This window comes from Sarcophilus harrisii, chromosome 4, assembly GCF_902635505.1.
Source record: "Sarcophilus harrisii chromosome 4, mSarHar1.11, whole genome shotgun sequence".
In the NCBI taxonomy this organism is placed as follows: Eukaryota; Metazoa; Chordata; class Mammalia; order Dasyuromorphia; family Dasyuridae; genus Sarcophilus; species Sarcophilus harrisii.
Window position 1 is genome coordinate 84375933 of NC_045429.1, and position 22428 is coordinate 84398360.

A 22428-nucleotide genomic window follows, 5' to 3' on the forward strand; every position below is an offset into this window, starting at 1 on the left:
ATAACTCAACTTCTGATTCACTTTATGTGTTAGGGTTCAAGTTTATTTTTGGTATTGTTTTGCTCTTTGGGACTAAGCAGGTTAAAAGACACATTGGAGAATTGTTTGCTCCCACGCAAGGCTATAAGTACTTTGAAAGCTAAGACTATATCATATGTTTCTTTGAATTCCCTATAGGGCCTTCTGAACAGGGCTGCCAGGAGCTCAATGAACATTAATTTAATTAAAATGTATTAAACTTTTTGCTTAAAATGGTAAATCTCTTAGCAACATGCAGTGTCTGGGGAGCACAAAGAAGTTTATTAAGTATTGAAGTGAGTCACAGTGAAAAGGGAAGAAATTAACTCTCCTTTTGAGAATAACATCTTTGGCTTTTCCTTCTCAACTTTGACTCTATAGTTAACTATTTCAAGGTTACACTCCCTACTGTTGTTGAGTTTTTTTGTCCCCTCGTTTTAACTCCACTCATGTCTTGCCAAAATCAAACTCAGATTTACTTCTACCATCTGTCTGCTATTCAGAGTCTGCTGAATGGCACTGGAAGAAATCTCTGAACTGAACTAAGGCCACTATAAATTTATCTTAGCTAATTTCAACCATGCTCTCATTATAGTAAGACACTCCTTTTGTTCCTCCCTAAGACATTCTCTGTCACACTTTTTATAGTGACTGATCCAAACATTTTCCTCTCTCCTCAACCCAATCACAGCTAGATTTCCACTTTTTTTTTTTTATCAGAGGACTTTATCTTAGACTTCACTAAGAAAAATATCTTGAATTTTTCTGGTATTAGTTCCCATTTTTTTTCTCTTTTATGTCAATCCTTAACAAATCCAACTCTTCTCCCATTTACTCCAACAGATTATCTTCACAATTGTTATTTATGCTTAGTTTGTATATTATGCTGGTCTACTTTTTCCTATTTTAAATCACTTCCAAATATATTTTTGGTGATTATTGCTTTATAATACAAAGTAAGGCATGAAAGTGTTATTCCTCATTCCTACATTTTTCATAATTTCCCTTAAGATTCTAAAATTCTTTAATTTCTCTGTTTCCCCCCTAGCTTCCTCCACTCATGCTTCTTTCAACCTTAAAAACTTACTTTCAGGCTTCAGTCTTCTCATGTTATTGTCTATATCCTTTCACAAACTCTTAGCAAAAACCTTTATCTTCACTACTTCTCCTTTCCTTCTTTTCACCCCCAGTTTGTCTCATCACTTAACTAAACTTCCTCTGTCCAAATTAACCTATAATCTAATTGCCAAGTCTTATGGACTTTTCTCAATTCTCATCCTTTTTGATCTCTGCAGTGACACTGCTGACTTTAATCTCTTATTGCATTGTCTCTCCTCCCTATGAAATTTATAAATCTCTCTGGAGCTGCACCCCTTTAATCTTTGTTGGCACCAATATCATACACAGCAAAACAATGGAGAATAGAATCTTATTCTAGATGCTTCAAGCTCAACAACAACAAATTATTGTAGTATGTGGTGTAAAATGCTATTTTAAACTTTTTTTTTCTACCAAATTGTTTCTTATCTTAGCAGTTCTTACCAAAAAGAATTATCATTCAAGTAATTTATGTACTTGATTTATTGAAGGTTAAGCTGTTGATTTTGTTGTTTCTTATTTTTGCTTAGCTTGTATGTTATGCTGATCTACTTTTTCCTATTTTAAATCACTTCCAAAAATAGTTTTGGTGACTACTGCTTTATAACACAAGGTAAGGCATGAAAGTGTTTCCTCATTCATTCCTATATTTTTCATAATTTCCCCTAAGATTCTAAAATTTTTACTCCTCCCAGTTAACCTTATTATTAATTTGTTTTAACATAGATCTTGATAGTTTGATTGTTATATGTTAAACCTATAAATTAGTTTACACAAGAAATATATTTGACTTTACAATGTCTTCATTGTGACTGCTACCTCCAGTGATACAAATTGCAAGCATCCTGCTTTGTTCTCTATCTTAGCCTTCCATAAATCTTCTACAAGGATCTACTATACAGACTAGAGGCCTTCCTTTATAGTTATCTTAAAATTGTGAGGATATGAATGTAACACATAGGCTGGCCATCAGTTATCTCTCACTCTTGCTATGTGACTGGCACATTAAAAAAAAAACCAATCATACATCTTTCTTATGATATCCTTTGCTTCTATTACATAGTTCTTCATTTGTAATGTCTTGTGGCCTGCATTACCATTGTGCCTCTTGGCTTTTACTCTTTGTGACCCTTAGCTTTATATCTTTGGAGCTTGGTATTCTAAGGCTCACAGATATATAGTGAAACCAAAAGAAAAAAAATTGTAAAGGGCATTTATTTTAGGTTGAGAGACATATCTATCTATATATGAATGTGTATGTATGTGTTTTTTTTTAAAGTTTAAAATAACTAGCATTTCACATAGTTCTTTAAGGTTTGCAAATCCTTTTACATGCATCATCTCATTTGGTCCTTACAAAAACTCTGGGGATAAGTGCTATTATTATCCTTATTTTATAGTTGAAGAAACAGAGCAAGAGAGATTAAATTATTCTCCTGAGGTCACCTAGGTAGTCATGTCTGATACAGGAATCAAATTTAAATTTTCTTGATTCTAAGTCCAGCACGCTGAAAAGCTTAATTGATTATTAATGGTTGGAATCCATCACAAATCTCTTATGCCACACTAAAAAGTTGGCTTCTTTTTGCTTAAATTATAAACTTTCTGTTTCTGCTAACTTGTATTGATCTGGGCATACCACAGAAAATAGGATGTTGGAACATAAAAATAAATACATGTATATATACACACACATATATATGTATTTGTATCTATCCATCTATCTATGTATCTGTCTATCTTGGCTAACATTTATATAGGCATTACTTTATTTTTTATTTTTTTGCTTTTTTTGCTAAGGCAATTGGGTAAGTGACTTGCCCAGGGTCACACAGCCAGGAAATGTTAAGTGTCTGATTTGAACTCAGGTCCTCCTGACTTCAGGGTTGGTGCTCTATCCCTGCACCACCTAGCTGCCCCTATATAGTTATTACTATATACCAGACACTATGCTAAGCACTTTATAAATTTTATTGTTTCATTTGAACCTCATAACAGCTCTGGAAAGTAGATGTTATTATCCCCATTTTACAGATGAGGAAACTGATGCAAACAGAGATTAAATGACTTGTTCAAAGTGACACAATTAATAAGTGTCTGAAGCCAGATATAAATTCAGGTCTTCTTAATTCTAGATTCAGTAATTCTATCCAATATACTACTAACCTGTCTGTAATATATGCATATATTTATATCTGTGTATGTGTGTGTATATCACCTTTAGCTATGTCATCTCTATATAAATCTATATTTCCTTTTTCTCTTTCCCTTCCTCCTACCACACATGTGTATATGTATACAATATATCATAACAAATCTTAGTGGCAGCCAAGTAGTACAGAGGACAGAATGTTGGCTAGGAAGACCTGAATTCATATCTGAATTCAGATATTTATTAGACTATGACCTCAGACAAATCACTTGATTTCTCTGAGCCTCAGTTTCTCCAACTATAAAATGGGATAATAATAGCATCTATCTCCCCGGATTGGTGTGAAGATCAAATGAGATATTTGTAGATCACTTAGCACAATGTTTGTCATATAATAGGCACTATAGCAGTATTAGATATTATTGTTTAGATATTATAATTATTATTAGTATAGTTTTGAGATTAGAATGTTGTTGTTTAGTCCATATCTAATTCTTTGGGACTGCATCAAGCACAGCACACCAGATCTTTTTATCCCTTACTATCCTTGAAGTCTGTACAAGTTCATGTTTGTTGAGTCTTTCTGTCATTTCCTCTTTTCCTCTTGTCTTTAATTTTTCCCAACATTTTTCCAGTGAGTCCTGTCTTTTCACAATGTGACTAAAGTATTGATGCTTCACCTTCAATATTTGACCTTCCAGTGAATAGTTTGAATTAATTTCTTTAATTGATTAATGGAATTAATATTCTTTAATATTAATATTATTAATTATTTTATTATTCTTTATTTAATTAATAACAATATAAATAATTAATAATATCAACGATCTTCTTGCTGTCCAAGGAATCTTCAAAAGTCTTTTGTAGCACCACAATTTGAAAGTGTTGATTCTATGGCACCCAGCTTTTCTTACAGTCTAACTCTCACAGCCATACATTGCTACTGAAAAAAATATAGCTTTGACTCTATGGACTTGCACTGGTAAGGCAATGTCTCTGCTTTTTAGTATGCTGTCCATAGCTTTCATTCCAAGGAGCAAGGATTTTTGAATTTCATGGCTGCAGTTGCTGTCTGCAGTGATCTTTGAGTCCAAGAATATAAAATCTGACATTGTTTACATTTCTTCACTCTCTATTTGCCAGAAAGATGGAATCAATTGCCAAGATCTTAGTTTTTATTATAATCTTCAAGCCAGTTTTTCTACTTTCCTCTTTCATGTTTGTCAAGAGATTTCTTAATTCTTCATTTTTTTTTTTTGCCATCAGAGTTGTATAACATGCATATTTGAGATTCTTGATAATTCTTCTGGCAACCTTAATTCTGACTTTTCATTCATCTAACCTGATATTTCACATGATATATACTCTGTATATGAATTAACTAAATAAGGTGACAATATATAGATTTGCTATTTTCCCGTTCCAGTCTTAAACCACTCAATCAGCCCATACTTGGTTATAATTCTTGCTTCCTGGCCTGCATACAAATTCCCCAGGAGAGAAGTAAAATGAGTTGGTGTCCCCATCTCTTGGAGAATTTGCCCCATTTTGTTAGGATCCACACAGGTGGTAGTGAAGGCAATAAAGTAAAACTAGATTTTTTTTTCCTGAAACTCCCTTACTTTTTCCATAATCCAAGAAATATTGGTAATTTGGTCTCTAGTTCCTCTGCCTCTTCAAAATCCAACCTGCTCTTCTGATAATTTTTGGTTCACCTATTGCTGAAATCTAGCTTGCAGAATCTTAAGTAGCACTTTGCTGAGAGTGAAAGAAGTACAATTGTTCAGGTATTTGAACATTCCTTGGCATTGCCTTTCTTAGGTTTGGGGTATAAACTGAATCTTTTCCAATTTAGTTGCCATTGAATGTTGAGTTTTCCAAATTTTCTACTAAGTTGTGAGTAGTCTTTTAAGAACACCATCTTTTAGAATTTTAAATAGCTCAGCTGAAATTCCATCCCCTTCATTAGTCTTTCTGTTAGCAGTACTTCCCAAGACCCACCTGACTTCATTCTTCAGGATATCTGGCTCTAGATCATTAACTGTATCATAGTGGTTATCAATGATGTTAGATTTTTCTTATATAGTTCCTTTGTAGGTTCTTGCCACTTTTTAATATTTACTTCAATTAAGTCCCTACCATTTTTTGTCTTTTTGCATGAAAAATTCCCTTGATAATGCTAAGTTTCTTGAATCAATCTCTTTGTCTTTCCCATTCTATTGTTTTCTTTTCTTTCTTTTCATTATTCATTTAAGAAAATCTTATCTCTCCCTGTTATTTTCTGGAATTCTGCATTCAGTTAGATTATGTTTCCTTTTTGCTTCCTTTTTACTTCCCCCTTTTTCCTCAGTTGCCTCTTCAGACAGTTATTTTGCTTTCTTGCTCTTCTTTTTCTTTGGAATGTTTTTTTGTTGCTGTCTGATATAAAATATTGGAAACTTCTGTGCATTATTATGTGCAAAGTTCTTCAGGCACTTTATCTGGCAGATCTAATCCCTTAAATCTACTCATCACCTTCATTTCACATTCATAAGATTTATTTAGGTCATAATTATATAGTCTGAATTTTACAATAATAATAATAAGTTGAGACATAGTTATAGGTCTTATTTTAACTGACTATGATAACGTTTCTCTATCTTTTGCTGTGAAGTATATAATTAATCTGATTTCCATATTGAACACCTGATGATGTCCATTTGTAGAGTCACCTTTTGGGTTGTTGAAAAAGAGTGTTTGTTATAATTAGTGATTTATCTTACAAGACTCTATCAGTTTCTGTCCTGATTTATTTTGAATTTGCCAAACTTGCCTGTTATTCTGATTCTTTTGATTTCATACTTAAGCATTTCAATCCCTCATATTGAAAATTACATATTTTTTTGGGTGGTGGTGATGGAGATATTATTTTTAGAAGATATAGGTCTTTACAGAAATGATAATTTGGTTCTCTTCAGCATCAATAGTTGGAACATAGACTTATAAATGATATGCTTTAGAACTGAATAGGTATCATTCTGTAATTGATGAGCTTATACCCTAAAATTGCTCTTCTCACTTTTTTTTATTGATTATGGGGGCTATTCCATTTCTTCTAATGGATTCTTGCTCAGTAGTACATATAATGATAACCTGAATTAAATTCACTCATTTACATCCATTTAAGTTCACTGACACAGCAGACATTGATGTTTAATCTTTCCATCTCCTGTTTGACCATATCTAGCTTACCTTGGTTCATAGAGCTTTCATTTTAGATTCCTATGCATTATTGATCTTTATAGCACTGGACTTTATTTTTGTCAGCAGACACATCTGCAGCTGATCTTCGTTTCATTTTTGGTTCAGCTATTTCATTAGTACTGAAACTGCTTATAATCATCCTTCAGTGTTCCCCAGTAGTACATTGGACACCTTCCAATCTTAGGGGTTCACCTTCCAATGTCATCTCTTTCATTATTTTAATACTGTCCATGTGGTTTTATTGGCAAAGATGCTGAGGTGGTTTGCCATTTCCTTCTCCTGTGGATCATTTTTTGTTGCTGTTGTCAAAACTCTCCACTATGACCTGTCCATACTGAATAATCCTGCATGGTAGCTCATAGTGTCACTGAGCTTTGCAAATCCTTTTCCTCTGACAAGGCAGTGATTCAGGAGGGGAAGCTTAGGACACCTTGCAGGTATGTTTCCCATTTCTCATCTATCTATCTATCTATCTATCTATCCTCCATTACAAATGGGAAACAGACTGACATATGTGTATATGCACATTTATGCTTATTACATGTTTTGTTGATTATATTTAGCATATGCACCCACATATACCAACAAACATATATTTAGTATATATAATGTATATGTAGTCTCTCTTTTTTATATTCATATATATATATGCCCACACATATATCCCAACACATTTACTAAAGTCACAATCTGTATTGAATCTATTTATCTGCCTACCTACCTACCTACCTACCTACTACCTACCTACCTACCATGAGTCCATGCGAAGGAAATGAGAGGTGGGGATTAACTTTTCTGTTTACTTGTATTGAAAATAGATTGGTTCTTTATTCTAATTCTCTTGGTTTCCTTTGTGCAGCTGAAACATAATACATGTATGTATATGTATTATGTATATATGTATAATATGTATGTATGTGTATATGTATGTATGTATATGTATATATATCACACACAGTCTCAATCTTAATACATGTATATAGTTACCTACTATGTGCTGATCATATGAAGGCAAAAATGAATTTTTTTGTCCTCAGAGACTACATTGTATCAGGGGAGGTAACTGTATTTCAAATAAATGCAAAATGAATACAAAACAGGTTTGATAAAGCAGCTGGAGAAATCAGGAAAGATTTCATGTCGGAGGTTGTTAACTTCATATAAAAAAAGAGTTTTTTTAAAGGATGAAGTAAGGAGAAAGTGCATTTCAGACCTGGTGAAAAATTGGAACAAAGTCAAGGAGGTGGAAGATGAAGTATCAGAAATGGCAAGAAGTCTAGTTTGTCTTGGCTATAGAGTGCATTAATGTTTAACAAAATATAAGGATATTAATGTTTAACAAAATTGGAAAGATAGGTTGAAGACAGTAAAAGGCTTGTAAACGGCTTTAAATGACAATCACAGGCACTTATATTTGATCCTTAGGGCAATAGTGAGACACCTGAGCTTATTGGAAAGGAAGGTACTCTTTAGAAAAATCACTTTCATAGAAATATGGAGTTTGGATAGAGAGACTTGAAGCAGGGAGACTAATTAGGGAGCATTGGAATAGTTCAGGCAAGAGGTTATGAGGGCCTGAATGAGGTGTCAATTTGAGTGGTGACTAGAAGATGGATGGTAGTAGAAACAACAAGATTCAGCTGCTGATTGGATGTATTGGGTGACAGTGAAGAGGAAAAAATATATTCTGAGGTCATGATTCTGGGAGACTGAAAGGATGCTGGCGTTCTCTGCAGAAAATAGGAGAGGAATGAGTTTTTAGGGAAAGATAAATTTTGTTTTGGACATATTGAGTTTGAAATACTTCTAGGTCATACAATTAAAAATATCCAGTAATCAGTAATATGTGACTGGAATTCAGAGACGAGCTCGAGTTGTATATATAGATTGAGGATTCATCAGCATAGAGCTGATAATTAAACCTGTGAAAGCTGTTGTGGTAATCCGGTAAAGAGAGAAACAAAGTCTTGTAGTATTATCTCAATTCAGTTATGTGTTATAGATAATGAACCAACAAAGGAGACTGTGGAGTGATCAACAGGTAGGAGAAATATTAGAGAAAGAAAATAGAAGAAAATCTAGTAGAAGAGGATGGTAATCAGCATCAGATGATTCATAGAGGTCAAAAAGGATGAGTATTGAGAAAAGGCTATTGGATTTGGCAATTGAGAGATCATTGTTAAATTAGTAGAAGTTGCAAAGGTATGGGGGACCAGTAGGGTGAATACTCAAAGAGACCCTTCAAGTATTGGAGTATAAATGATACTCCAAGATAGAATACAAACTGAATATTTTCATAAGCAATCCAAATGATTTTCCAGAATTAAGTGATAAAATATAATTAGAGCATCATATTTCTACAAAAAGTGAACTAGTAAGCTTTTAAACTTCCAAAGCTTTGTTTTTACAGTAATAAGTAAATAAGGTGATTAATCCAAATCTCAATGTCCCACATATGGAGTTCCATTCAAGTGATTGGGTATAGCAATCCATGCAGAAATGAAGTAGAGTAGATCACTGGAAAAATGTGATGGATAAATGAATAGGAAGAGGCAATTTGCTAACGGAATACAGATGTAAAGGGTAGTTTCCTTTCTAATCCAGACAATTTCTAGCTCCCTATGGATGAATGAAGAAAACACTTAAATAACAAAGTGTGAACAGGATTCCACTTCACAAAGTGTTACTATAATGTGACTGATATTTCAGAAAACAGCAGAATTTAAACACCCAAACAAATTTTAGTTTATTCCAGGAAATCCTCTAGGGAGGTCATACATTTATTTTTGTGAAGCTAACATTACCCTAAATAGTCTTAGAAATCCTTTAAAAACTGTCTTACCAGTCTGCAACATTATCTTTTCAAATCTACATTTTAGGAATATATTTAATTTTTAGAAGAAGTAAAAAGTTGCTTTCATTCAATATAGCGAATAATATATAATCTAAAAATGTCATTTTTAAAAAGTAGAAATGAAAGGAAAAAAGAAAAACAGTGTAGTTATTTAGTTATAGTCAATATGTCTAAAATTCTGGACCTTCTTTTCACTTTCTATCAATTCACATAGTCTTTCCATATTTGCCAGTATTATATTAGTGTTTTTTAATAGTACCATAGAATATCATATATTCTATTGAATGAAAAATTATAATTTATCCAGTTATTTATTAGATATATTACAAGTAATTATTATAATTTGATTAACTTAATTTAATAATTATATACATATTACAAATAATATAAGTATATCATTTAATATAATAATTATAATTTAGACATTTATTAGATAATTGTATTACAAATAATTGTAGCAAGTAAAGTTTTCTTTAAGAACTATTAATATTTTTCATATAGCGATAGTTCCTATCTCTTTTTTTGATATTTCAAAATATTTTTCTCTCTTTTTATAATAGTAATTTGTGGTAGTTCTAGTAATGTGGTTTTGGGGTTGAAAAACAAGCTTGGTTTTATGACAATTATCATATTTCCAATTGTTTCCTTAAATGTCAACAGCCCTTTAAATAGAATCTTAACAAAAATGTTCTAGGGAGTTTGTTTCCTCAGACATATACCAATATTATTTTATCCTTTTTACTTTTAATTCTTGCTTGAATTCTTTTCAGGATTTTTACTTTCTTCAGTCTAAGTGTATCTGCCATAAACTCCAGCCACATTGAGATAAGCTCAGCTTTTGCTACAGTGCATTGTGCACCATAAGGAGATCTTCCTCTGGAGATATTCAGGATGGATTATAAGAAATATATAATGGTGGAAAGATTGGATTTAAAAATATAGATCTGTGGGAAGGCAGAAATCATTATAATTAACATTTATAAAGTATTTTCTGAATAACAATCCAGTGAGATATGTGGTGGCAGAGAGAGGGGAGCACTGGAATTTCCCTTTTATTATATGAGTAATGCCATTTTAGAATAAACCTCCATTTTTGATGCAAATAATTTTATTTTGCTTTTATTTATGCTAATTCTTATGCAAGGCCAGCTAAAAAACAATCTTCATTGAACTGATTCCCCAAGACTAATAACTAATACATAGAAAAGAAAGTCTCTGTACTGGGGATGGAGTCAACATAGCTAAGCAGAAGAAAATTCAGCCAAATACTACCATACAACTCTTCAACACAGAAGAAACACTCTAGGCTAAATCCTATTTGAGAAATCTAAGAAAAAAAAATCAGTGAGTCATTTTTTCCAGAAGTGTTTAGAAAAGGTAGAGAGACCAAGAGGTCTGCAGATATTGGGAACTCAGATCTAACTAGGTATGACAACAGAATACATTCCATTATAGAGAGATATTGTGTACCAGGGCAAGAAGAGGTCCTAGATCCAGCCTAGAGGAACACAAATTCATTTAAGATTCTTAGAGAAAGTTAGAGGGTTTTTTAAAGCATTAAAATGTTTTCTTAATATAAATAAAATGAGAATGCTAGAGGGACAATATGGAAAAGAAATGAGAGTTATAGACACATCAAAGAACTATATCTCTTTAGAACCCAAAAACAAAGGACAAAAAAATTAATGTAAATAATTGGAAATGAAGAATTCAGGTATCAAAGAGTTAAAATAGAATCACCCATGATTTAGAGGTACCCTTATAAAGAAGTGGAGTTTTGGTAATATGATATTCCACAATGCAAAGCACGCTGTTGTTGTTTAGTCATTTCTGACCCTTTTGACCACTGGAGTGGTTGCCATTTCCTTCTGCAGTGGATCCATTTCTTTTCATGCAAGAGATCGGGGAAGAGACTTGTCTACATTCACACAACTAGGAAGTGTCTGAGGCTAAAATTTGAACTTGGGTATTTCTGATTTCAGCCCCAAAGCTCTATCCTCTGAGTCACCAATTGCCTCTAATGCAAAGCATATAGGCTTACAATTCTAAGTATGATTTTGTGGGGGGGAAATGGACCTTGCATTTAATAGAGAATTTCCATTTATTTGTAATGAAAAGATTAGAAATGTGTAGAAGCTTTGATGTAGAAACAGAGAAGTTAAGAGAAATATAAAAAGATAAATATGAGTGGACAATCATAATGGATTAAATAAGGATAAATTATTTATATTCTAATATATAGATATATCATCTACACATTCTTTCAGAGCCCTATTACTATAGGGGTTATTGAGAAAGTTTAATTAAAAAGAGGGGCAATAAGATAGTATAAGAATGTCTGGGTCTAGAGTTAGGAAGAGATGAGTTCAAATCTAGCCTCAAACATTTAGTAGCTGTGTGAACCTGAAGTCACTTAACTCTGCTTGCCTCAGTTTCCTCATTTGTAAAATGAGCTGAAGAAGAAAATGATAAACTATTTCAGCATCTTTTCCAAGGAAACCCAGATGGGCTCATGAGGAGTCAAGGCAAGAGTGGACAACAACAATTAAACATAAAGTCTGGCAGTGATTCTGCTGTTTCAATGATCTTAAAAGAAGAATGGAAAGAGGGGAAGAGGAAATGTTGTGGTGAAGAAGAAAAGAAGCACCAAGGAAATTACCTTCACAAATAAGGAAGGAGTGGGATAGTAGGTAACATTTGAACCTCAATCTCAACTGAACTGGTCAAAGGTAGGAGGAATATATACACAAATTTGGATAAAGATAATTTTATTCAATAGGGAAACAGGAAGGAAAAGGGAAAAGGGATGGAAAAATAAAATGGAAAATAGATTGAGTGATTGATTTGAAACAAAATAAATTTTAAGAATGTATAAAAATATTTAAAATAGGTAGGAGGTAGAGAAGGCAGATCTTTGATTGAAAAAAAAAGATATTGGGAGACTTAACTGATCAGGTTCTCCTGATCTACTCTCTATTTATCATAAAAGTAAATCTAGGAAACAAGGTCATTTTTTTTCTTGCCTAGGCACATTTCTGGCTTTTCACCTTTATGTTTCAGCAAAGCTTTCTAAAGCTTTTTGTCTACTCTACAATTTGACAACATATCAAGTGAAAAAAAATCAGTAGCTTTTAGTGGAACTGAAAGTTTAATATGAGTCACTATAATGGCAAGTTATTTACAAAACTAATACTATTCTAGACTGGATTAAGACAGATAAAATGTTTAGAAAGCAGATGGGGGCAGGACTGTAATGATTTTGTGTTATTCGGTTCTGGTCAGGCCACATCCAGAGTATTGTGTTCAGTTTTTTGTGGTCATATTTTCATATAGACTTGGGCAAGCAAATTAGAATACATTCAGGAGAGGCTGACCAGGATAATGAGAGCTCTGTCATCTACCAGGAGGTCAGTTGTCTCTTTTGGGGTTCTCGGATAGGGTTTCTTTAGCGGAGCCAATAATCAATAGTCAATAAACATTTATTAAATGTCTGCTATGGGCCAGACTGGGGATATAAATATAAAAAAAGAAAAACAGTTCCTGCCCTAGCTTACAATATAAAGGAGAAGGATGATATACAAAAGAGAGCTAAAAGTACATAAAAGGGAGATATGATGGAGAAGTAAGAGAAATACCAAAGTAGTACAGACAGATGGGATGTGAGATGTCTATAGTGAGCCATCTCTGTAAATGGAGATTTTTAGAGTTCATGACTCTATCTTTCCAAAGAATAGTGGTGAGGTGTGAGTATCACAGGTTATTAAATCTTGTGGGTTTTTGAGGTCCATGCATGCACCTGCAAGAAAATTTATGGAGATTTCAGGGTGTCTGTGAACTGTTTATTAAAATAAAATTTTGATAAATGTATTTCACTGGTTTCATCTGTAAACCTATGTAATTTTATTAATTTAAAATAGTTTGAGACAATAGTTCAGGCCCGACCAGTTGTAGTTAAGTGACTTGCTTAGAGTCATACAACTAAGTGTTAAATATCTGAGGCCTCATTTGAATTCCCTCCTCCTGACTTCAGGACTAATACTCTGCCCATAGGACCTTTTAGCTGCCCCAGGGAGCTATTTTCTTGTCTAGAATTTTCAGCTGTGTGGTCTACAAGTTTTCCTGGGCCTTCTACAAATTCAGGTTTAGGAATGAATGAAGGCCGATAATTTTATGGATACAAACAGACAACCTGACTTATCAACTAGCTTGTGTTAAAACATAGAAGTGTCAACAGAGAACAGAAGTATTGGAATCATCCAGTTTGTGATCAAACTTTTAAGTTACTAGAAAAATGTTATAAATATTAATGTGGATGTTACAGAAATTTTAGTGTGAGGCAATTAAGTATAATATTTGAATAATCATTGTATATTTAAGAAAAAGTCTCTGTCCTCTTTCACCTCTAATACACATGCACATAAAACTACCCTAAAAGCCAAAGGCTAACTGGTTGTGAACCCAGCATGACTATGTATTTTCTGTATATGGTAGCTGTGGGAAATGGCTTTTATTCAGAAGCCCACTTGCCCCATTTCTCTAAGTACCCACTGATGCTTCTCCCTGCTGTGGCTGCCAACTAAGGTACTTTTATAGTATTTTACTGACTTTTATTCTGAAGTAAACAGTGGGTTTTTTTTTTTTCCAGGAGAGGTAGGTGGTATATTTATTATTATCCTCATGTTGTCTATGTAGAAATTTCATATGTTGGATGCAAAAGGACAAATTCTTACAAATCTATTAAGGGAAAAAATACCTTAATGTGCTCTTTGATTTATTTAATAATTGTTTACTGAGTAGCTATTATCTGTATATCACTATTAGGTCCTAAGCAGAATACAAAAGAAATGTAAAAGACAGAACCAGAATCTGGGAAACTACAATTTTCAAATAGTTTCTTTACAAATGGAATTTTGTGGAAGATCAGATGATGAACTCTAATATGACATTAATATTATGGTAGTAATTCCTCCTTCCTTCATTCTCTTTCTATATAGGCTTGGTTTTATCCATGAAAGAATTCTGTGAGAAGGGGTAAGAATATCATCACATTGTGAGAAATAATCCCTTTAGGGATACAGGTATGCATCATGAGGAAAAATTTCTTTCCTCACCTGGTATCCTATATTCATTCATAGCAACAGCTGGATTATGAAATTGAAAAATGCAAAAGTTCCATTTCACAATTTTCTTTGGGGTTTATACATAGCAGAGAATGGTAAGAAATATATCGAAACAGTGAGAAACCCAGCAGAAAAAATATGTTGCTGTGCTTTCTTAAGAGTGTGACTGCTACTTAGAAATATTTTAGGGAATGAATAAGACTACTGAATACTTGATTTTTTTTTTTAATCTAATGACTTTGCAATAGAATGCATTACATTTTGGAAATGCCATTTTACAACTCTTTTTTATTCCCAGGAACATTTCTGAATATGTAGTTAGTTTAACAGATTTGCCTGAAGTTATAGACAGTTTTTAGCTGTGATCAGATCTTCTTATGGACTAAGTTGGGTCTTCTTATGAAGCTTCTAAAAATAGTCGAGGTTAAAATCTAATCCCTTAAGCAATGGGTCAGACTATTGAAGTGTTGATACTCTGTGGTAAAATATGTCTTATAGCCGAAAATGGAGCAGTGGGAATCTAGGATGAGTATTGAGTATGGTTTGTTTTTCTTTTTATCTTCCCAAAAGGGCGACAGAAAGGGAGGAAGACAGAAGGAAGGGAGAAGATAAGAAAACCTTTGCAGTTTCTCTGACAGGAGGCTAGCAGGATGACCTTTTTCATGGGAAGATTTGTGGTGAGAATACATTTTGCAGAGAATAAGAGGAGCTAGCCAGCAAGATTATGTCATGGGAACTTTGCTTAGTAATATAACTGGGATAAAACCTATGTGACTTACTTGCAATAATTCAAATCTAAGCAAGTATGGAATGATGTGAACTTCATATTAGCAAAGAAATTAGATTTATTTTAGGGACTTTGCTAAGAGAAAAAAGATCAAGGCTGGACTGCTGTAGGAACACTATATTGATTTCACTTAGCAGGTCAAGGCTGAAATCTTTCTTCATTCTTTTCAGGAATGAAGCAGTTGAGGGAGGAGAAATTATGATCTGTTTGAAATAATAGTTTTAATAAAAGTTCCAAAAAGCTTTGCAAAAAAATATACTTGGATGGGGTTAGAGAGAGCAGAATAGAGGTGAGGGATATTTTGGGGTGGAATTGAAAGAACTTGGCAAATGGTTGTAAAAAGTTGTAAAAGGAGAAAAGCAAATATGACAACAATAACTTTATTTTATTTTTTGTCTTGAAACCTAGGTGAATATTGATCCTGTTGACAGAAATGGTGAAATAAGTAAAAGATGCAAAGTTTGCCAGCTGTAAGGCCTCTCAGGTGTTCCAGTCCTACATCACTAAATGATTTGCTAGATGTCTCTGTCTTCATGTTCTTTTGGCATTTCAAACCCAACATACTTATAATACAACTCATTGTCTTTCTCCAAAGAGAAACTCTTCTAAACATTTCTGCTTTCATTCAGCACATGAATTAGTCATATTTTTCTCAAGGCTGAGTTTTCCTATCTTGTCCAGGATAGAAGCCACTTATAATACAACCACTTATGGCCCAATTCTACAGTTGGTCAGCATGGAAGATGAGCCAATTTGACTTTCTTTAGGCAATCTGGTGACCTTTTATTTCTGGAAGCTCCTCATATTGGTGCTGGACTTAATGGGGACACCCAGTTGACTTCAGAACTTTTGAGCTCACTTTGGTGAGTGATTCACCAAACTCAACCTCTCCAAAATCAGTCTTACCTGTATGGATTGCAGGGATATGGTACTACATGTAGTTGAAATTTTATGTATCCATAAAGATTTACCTTAAACTCATCAGAAAAGACTTCATGTAGGAGGTGATATTTGAGCTATATATGTAGAAATCATGCAACGTTTCTATTTTAAAATAATTCGAATTGTAGAATTGAACTCTTGGAAAAAAATTAGGGATTTTTAGAAAGGGAGGTAAGAAGGGAGTACATTCCAGAGATGAAATGTCATATGTGAGGAGTAGCAAGAAGGATTTGGCTAAATAATACAGTATATGAAGAGGAACAATATGTAATATGTCTGGGGAGGGAAATTGGATTCAAATTCTAATGGGCTTTAAATCGCAAACAGTAGAGTTTGTATTTGGTTTTAGGAACAATAGAATATCATTGGAGTTTATGAGTAGGGGGTGACATGGCTAGTTTTAGGCATTACACACACACACACACACACACACACACACACACATTCATCTCAGTGGACAGAAGAGACCAATTAAAAACCAATTTGGAGGCTGTTGCTCCTGTTCAGGTGAAAGGTAATAAAATCCTGAACTAGAGTGGTGTCTATGAGACTAAAAGGTGCAGATGTAAGAAATGTTATGAGAATCAGCAAGATTTAGAAAATAATTGGATAAGTAAGAGGAGTCAAGGATGATTCTAAGGTTTGTGACTCTAGGTGATGAGAAAATACCAGTGCCCTTGACAGAAATAGGGAAGTTTGCAAAACAAGAGGGTTTTGAGGGAAAAAAAAATAAGGAGCTCTTTTTTGGATATGGGGAATTTGATATGCTCTTGGTCCATCTAGTTCCAAATGTTCAAGAAGCAGTTGGTAATAGAGAACTTGAATTTGGGTAGAAGAATTGGAATGAATGATATATTGCTGTTGTTATGGAGTTGCATTTGACTCTCTATGACCTGATTTGGACTTTCCTTGGTAGAGAGACCAGAATAGTTGCCATTTCTTTCTCTAGTTCATTTTACAGAAGAGAAATTGAGGCACAGAGGATTAAATGATTTGCCCAGAGTTACATAACTAGTAAGTGTCTGAGTTCAGATTTGAATTCATGAAGATTAGCCTTCCTGATTCCCAATGCTCTAATCACTGTTCTACCTATTCACCATATCCATCCATCCATCCATTTCTCTATCTATCTATCGACACATCCATCCACCAACCCATCTATCTGCCATTCCATCCATTCATCCATCCCTCCATTTATCTATATCTATCTACCTATGTATTTATATGAAAATAAGAACATCTAGGATAGATAAGAACACTTTTGGGTGTAAGCACAGATATGGGTTATTATCTAGCAAAGAAGAGTAAAAGTGGCCTATTGAATAGTTAGGAAAACCAAAAACCAAAGAAGAGGGGATGTCTGAGAGGAGACCATTAAAAACAGTTTGATACCATCTGCCCTAGAGTGTCCTACCTCCTTTTTCAACTCTGCTTCATCTATTTATGTTGTCTTCACCTATTAGAAAGTAATCTTTTTTAGGTCTGGGATTGTCTTGTCTATTTGTATTTGTATCTCTAATCACCTAGCACAATGCCTGGAATGTAGTGATGCTTCAATAAAAACTGACATTCCTTCATTTCACAAAGAATGTGTGGGCTCTAAAAGTCAATGAAAATCAACTTATTAATTAAGCAAAGAACATATTTCAAAATTAAACATAATTCAAAATTAAAGTTAAAAGTTAAGATAAGCTCCAGATGGCTACATGATAGACATAATTGGTGACATAAATTATAGGAGCAAGGAAGAAATTAACTTTCAGATTTATGGATAGGGCAATAGTTCATGATTAAATAAAGGATATTAAGAATCACAGAATATAAAATGTATAATTTTCAATATATAAAGTTTAGTATTTGCACAAACAAAACACAAGTGGCTAAAATTAAGAGGAAAATAAGTAATTGGGAGGAAATCTTTGCAGCAAATTTCTCTGATAAAGGTCTCACATGTGAGATTTATAAGAAAAGGATTTAAACATATAAGACTAAAAATCATTCCCCATTAGATAATCACATGTAGGTAATTTTTAGTTATAGAAATCCAACCCATCCATAAACATATAAAAAAAATCCAGATCACTAATAATTTGAGAAATTCCAATGAAATCAACTCTAAGGTATCACTTCATAACCCTTTAAATCTCCAGTGTGGCTAATTTCATTAAAAAGGTTCCAGGGAAGCAATAGCTAAAATAACAGTTCTGAAAAAATTAGGTCTATGAATCAATCCCTTTATACTCTAAAGAATTTTTGAGGACCCCAGAGAGCTTTAGTCTATGTTGATTATATCTATTGATATTTACCTTATTAATAATTTTAAAAATAAATAAAACATTTATTTATAAAATAGTTATTTATTATTTTTAAAATGACAAACCCATTGCATGTTAACAAGAGAGATGCAAAGAAGGGCAAAAATAGTTCCTGCTAATGAAGTTTGATAGAAAATCAATTAGGTAGAGTGAAATGATTGGCTTGTTACAATTAGAATTTAGAAAACATAATTTTGTAAGAGACCCAGTCAGCTCAGTTGAATAACTTTCTCTAGAATTCAGAAAACATCATTTTGTAGGAGACCCAGTCAACATGATTGAATAACTTAGTTGCATATGAATAGAAGCAGAGGAAGCAGCTATTAAGGGCAATTTAAAATTAGGATTTGGTAATGTGTGACTAAAGGCAGAGTAAAGGACAAGGGATTCCAGAAGGAAAGTGAATCCAGAACAGGGATAGTGGCTTGGAAGTGTGGGGCAGCTACGGAGGGGGGAAGAATTAAAGAAGAATTTAAAATCTGGATTGAATGGCACAAATTTTGTTAGGGTACTTAGGAAGGAAACAAACATTTATTAAATACTATATATCAGGCACCATGTAAATATTTTGAAGATATTTTATACTACTTTACAAATATTATATCATTTGGTTTATATCAATGTTATTGATGATATTAGGGAAATGTAAAATGCTATATAAGTGTGAAACACTATTATATATCACAGATGCATTGAATGCTATAATTGGGACCTTAGAGTCTATGTAATCTAATATGTATATCTGCAACAGACAGTAAGTTAGCTTTTTGAATAAAGGTGTTGAGGTGTGGATAGAATGTTGAGGTCTAGATTTGGGGTACCTAAATGAAATTAGGGTTTAGTTAAGGTCTAGTGGCAGGTTTGGGGTACAGGGAGTCAAACAGAGTTCCCCTGCAACCCCCTTGGATTCGGCGCAAGGATACAGTGGTATATGAGGTCTAGTAGCAGCGCGGAATTCCCAATAAAAGGATTTATTGGCCCGGAGAGCTAGATTGATAAAAGAGGTTTATTACTGAGTTTAGAAGTAGGAGATAGGTGAAGGTAGAGACAAGGAGGGCACTGGACAGAGGGTCCAGTGGACAGAGGGTCCTCACATGGCTACCATGTTTGGAATCTCTGCAAAGAGGGGTTCCCAGGGTGGCCCTTTTAAGTCGGAGACTTAGCTCGAGGGGCTTTGGGGTGTAGCCCCAAAGTTGGCTCAGATCCGGGTGGGGCTGGAACAGGTCTGGATCTTCTATTGGAATTCAAAGGGACCAGGATTTGTGAGTCAAAGGGTAATTTACATTAACTAGGGGGGGTTGGGAATCAAAGATTGGAATCTTTCCTGCATCAAAAGGATGTGGGAGAAACCCACTACCTGCTATATAGTGAGAGCCAGTCTGGGAACATGACCTAGGACTCCAGAGAAAATGTAAACTACCTTGAATAAATGCAAACAAATGAAGTTCCAATTATTCCACAAGAGAAAGTGCATGTGTCCCTGGACTTTCTCGGGCTCTCTGCTTTCTTTGTTCTGTTTCTATGCAATACATGGTCTGACCTGGAGTTAGTTTAGGGATATACCATTTTGTCCCACTGATCCTTGTGAGTAAACTTCTCCAATTAAACTAATTAATCCTAATAAAATCTATTAGTGATCAATCTGGAATGGGCCCTTTTTTCTTTGGTATCTCAGTGTTCTCTTGGAGGGTCTGTCACCCAACAGTTAGCGTGATCAGGACAGAATAAACCTGTGCCTTATATTTGGTGTAGTTGGCAGGATACCAAAAAATAGACTTGGAACAAGAGACCTCTGCAAGGGAAATCCTAGCCAACCTCATTCCTGAGGGAGAGGTTATGCATTGATTTGGGAGAGATGGTCTGAGTTGTACAGATACAGGGACACTTGGAAAATTCACATTTGCTTGTGCCTTGACAGGCTTCCACTGGGGAAATCCTATATGCTGCCAATTGCCTGTGTTGTTTAATGGAATATTTATAGCCTAGGCAAACATGAGCACTGTTAAGAGAGACCTTGAAATGGCAATTGCCCTCTGTAACCTAGGAAAAAGAACAGGAAGAATTTCTCTCTCTCTCTGTCTCTCTGTCTCTCTGTCTGTCTCCTGTCTCTCCCTTCCTCTCTTTCCTTTCCTCCTTTCCTCCTTCTTTTTCTGACTGCACATGTCAGAAGGACAGGTAAGAGACACAGAGGAGGAAAATCTCAATGAAGTAAAGATTATTTGGGATATGATTGTAAAAAACAAGTAGAAGAAAGTGAGAGAAGTGTCAGATCAAAATATGAAAGAAACAAGAAGTGCAGTTTTAAAGAGCTCTAATCCAAGTCACACAAATGGCGTTTAAGCAAATAGGAAAGAGAGGAGAAAAGTCATAGTTTGCAATGACAATGTAAATACTGGATTTGGGAGTAAGACAGACAAGAAGTAACTTTTAATATTGGATTCATTATCACACAACTGCTAGTCTGCTTTTGTATTTTTCTGTGCTTGTGTTTGTGTGTCTCTCAGAGTCTATAATTGTAAATACAAAGTTTTTGTTGACAATCTACCTCTTTGTTGACAAATCTACCTCTTCAGGTCTTGTAAACTACCCTCTCCTGGAAAAAAGAATAGAAACCTCTATAAGTTTTCAAAAAGATTCCTCTTTTTCCTTTGCATTCCTGAACCATGCAAAATTTAGGAAATGTGGAGGGAGGGCAGATAAATAGGAAGGGAATCTTTTCCCTTAGACCATCTAAATGTTTTTACATTGTAAATGAATTAGAAACTGAATTTGGCACTAAAATGTAAATTCTCTACTATGACTCCCTAAATATGGCTTAAATAGTTTTTTTTTAAATAAATGCTGAACATTCCTTAGAGTTTGTTTTTAATGAAATTAAGAGCATCTTCCACTCCCACTCCTGAATGACAGATTTATTATTTTATAGCTTGAGAAGACATCTTATTAATTATATAGAGACAGGTTTAGGGATAGTGCCAATGAAGCATCAGAAAAAAAAATAGATCTGGCATTTAGAAACTTCCTGCCTAATAATTTCCCCTATCCTGGCTAACAAAAAGAAAAAAAAGTTTGTGTGAATTAGGAAACACCCAAAAGGTAGTAAGATGATTAGAACATCTAGTTAGATACTTAGGGAATCTTACAAACTAAAGTTTATAAACTTGCCTTGGAGGTAAAAGCTCTTGGGACTGTAATTAATATTGTTTTAAACTTTGAATTCAAGCTATATTTGCATGATAGATCATTATAAGTAACCCAACATTTGAGAGGAATGCCTCAAGCTACTCGGAAGAAGGGTTGTCTGAATTGTAGATGTGAATATCTGTATTCAAGAAGATTGAGGGCATGACCTTGGCATCTTGGAGGGTCTCATCTAAAAGTAGAAGCCTCTTGACTCAGTTTCCCTATTTTTATTACTTCCTTTTTGGACTAGATTATTTTCTACCTGGTTATTGCTGAGTTATTGGAGTTGTTACTGCATTATTAGTTATCACCTGTGACTTTTACCTGAAATCAAACAGAGTAAGGATACTCTATCCTGGTCTAATGTGTAGTCATTTTTGTGCCCTTAGGCTTAGACCTGGAGGATCAGTTTTTATGCTGATATAATCTTTGCTGCCTTTTCCTTTTTATAACAAATTTTTATAATCAGAGCAAGTGGTCAGAAGATATGAGCACAATGAAATTATGAAAGAGCTTACTATTTTCAATCTGAATGTGTTCCATAACCCAAAAAGCTAACTAAATTACTGCTTGAGCTTGTTAGCTATATGCTAATATATAATCATGTATAAGGCTAAATTCCTGAGATATTCTCATTCGTTTAAAGTGATAAGGGAATAATTAAATAAAAGTTTAAAAAAAAGCCTGTGAAACAAAGATATGATTCTATTAAGTTT

General features: G+C 33.9%; 1 long non-coding RNA gene across 1 annotated transcript; it reads left to right on the top strand.

Moving 5' to 3' along the window:
• Positions 1 to 11805: 11805 nt before the first annotated feature.
• On the top strand, positions 11806 to 16594 carry LOC100931052. Its single transcript, XR_004229313.1, has 4 exons — positions 11806 to 12094; positions 14360 to 14443; positions 15056 to 15162; positions 15681 to 16594. It is a non-coding gene; the product is annotated as an uncharacterized LOC100931052 (long non-coding RNA).
• The last annotated feature ends 5834 nt before the right edge of the window (positions 16595 to 22428 follow it).